The sequence below is a fragment of the Montipora capricornis genome, chromosome 7, assembly GCF_036669925.1.
Source record: "Montipora capricornis isolate CH-2021 chromosome 7, ASM3666992v2, whole genome shotgun sequence".
Taxonomy (NCBI): domain Eukaryota; kingdom Metazoa; phylum Cnidaria; class Anthozoa; order Scleractinia; family Acroporidae; genus Montipora; species Montipora capricornis.
Window position 1 is genome coordinate 47,099,184 of NC_090889.1, and position 2,500 is coordinate 47,101,683.

Sequence of the window (2,500 nt, forward strand, 5' to 3'; positions counted from 1 at the left end):
ATAAAAGAGGTCAATTTTTTCCTCAATCTGTAAAATCTCTTATCCTATTTTTAATCTAATTTTTTCGTCCAGCCCCCCCTTTTCCTTCATTTTTTTCCGGCTGGCCCCCCCTTTCAAGCCAATTTTTTTTTAGTGGTTAGGGTTAGGGTTACAACATATAAAATATTTACTCCTTAATTGCACTAAATTTCTCAATAAACATTAACTCTTTGTAATAAATCCTTACTGAAACCTTGAATAAATTTATATACAGTTTTCATTAAGTTAAATTCAGTACAATATAGTGTAAATGACAAACATGGACCTGTACATGTATTATTACATCTGTTGAAAAGTAGGCTCTTAAGAATTTAAAATAACTTCATGGTTGATCAGCTTCCAATGGCCGTCAACAGCTATGAAGACTTAAAGTAATTATCGGTTGTAAGGGTATGAAAGGAAAATCAAGGTGGTCATTTACACCCGTTATACGAAAGAGTTTAAATAAATTTGTTGACTGCCACCCTCTTTTTAGCAGCCTCAGGCTGATGTTTCTTTAACAATGTCTGACAAAAAAGATAAACATTACCGGCCTTAGCTGGGTATGAAATGATAAAAACAAAAAAGCATGCAATGACGAGGCCCAGAGAATTCGCAAGCAAGGTCCCTGCACCTAACGTGAGGACCTCAACTCCTTCCACAGCCACACACAGTTGATTGAGACACCAAAATTTCCCAGAGCCAACTATTCTGGGGAACCTCTTTTCTTCTATAGCTTTATAAAATGAATCCTCTTCCTGCAAAAACAGACAAAATGTATTGAGACCTTGAATTGCCAATGACAGTAAAGTTGCAGGAACTTTTATTTTAATCATAATCATTAATCTTGGGGTTACATTGTGTCAACTACCAGTTCCAATGAGAAATAAAAGAGCACGTACTGGCTGCATGATAAAGTGTACACACGAGTTGGCCATTTGGCAGTTCAGATAATGTAGAAAACAAGCTTGCTCCATGGTCAGTATTTCCCAAAGACAATCATCTGTAGACAAGGTATAATTAACTCTTAAACTCTCCCATGGATGGGATAAGACAATTTAAACCTGCATGTGTAAGTTGAAAATAATATTTTTTTAATTACAAACAATGAATAATAATTGTATTAGGATTAGGAGACAAGAGAAATTAAGATTCAACCTAGTTTAAAATTTTTTTACCTGAATTTGATTTTTTCCTAAAACATGAACATGTAAATTCTACAGGGGAATTAAAAGTGAAAATTGTATTACCATGGAGATCTTTGGAGAGACTTCCTCCTTCTTCTTTCAGAAGCCTGGGCAATATTACCACAGCAGCAGCCTCTTCAATTCCTTGCAACAAAGAAAAATTTAATGCTTTAGATTAGAACATTTTGGTTAATGCAGTAATGGGTACAAGGAACTATTTCAGACAACAGCTTTGAGGCTGGTTTATACAGTGACATAGGCATAAGCATAACGATGCTTGCACTGTTACTAACTTGTACTTATGCTTATGTCAGGGCTTGAAATAATTTCCTGGCTAGGGCCCGTTAGGTTGTCCGGACCCGATTCTGTCCAGACAAATGCACATTACGTCAACGGTACCCCAGCCTTTAAACAAAGGCATCAATATTTTAGTGTTAAGTACCAGAGTATTCAGAGACATCAATAATTTGGTGTTAGGTACCAGAGCATCCAGGGAAACAGGTTTGCAAATCTTATCATGTGTCTACAGTTCATGTCATAAACAAATGCACCAACTTACAGTACATGTACCTACAAATAAAGGGGTCGATATGAACAGAATTTTAAAATTGACATCCAAGGCTTAAGAGAAGTTATATTCAGTAAATTCATCATAAAGTTTGGAGCATCATTGCAAAATGTGCAAGAGATCATGACATGGCTTTCATTGTCATAATTCACTGTGCAAATTTTTAGGAGTCTTGAATATGGTGTATCTCCCTGTTTCAATGTGAAGTCGCTGATTCCCAAGGGAAAATTTATTTACAGTATATAGCAGACCTGTGAAAGCTTTTTTGTTTGAGTGCAGGAGTGGCAGCTGGGGCTTATTAGAATTGAGGATATACACTGTATTAATTATTTTTCATTAACATGGGCGGGGGCTTCATAAAGGGCCGGGCTTCAGGCAAATTGGCTGGCTGTAAACAAAGTTTTGCTCACTGCCATGAACACATGAAGGTACCTTTTGTGCTATTGCACAAATATCTTCTAGTCTCGTTTTTTCTTAACTAATTTTAAACCTAATATGTCTACAACTGGATTGATATCAACGGTAACAACTATTACTCAATTTGTATCTTAAATAGTGTGTATTATTTAAAAATATAATAAAATAATTATATAAAAAATATATTTATTATTATTATTATTACTAAAGAAATGAGCAATGTATTGAGTCTTCATAATTATTGATGAAATATAATAACATAACATAATTTGTATAAGGTCTGCAACCACAAATGCACTATTCACAGGAA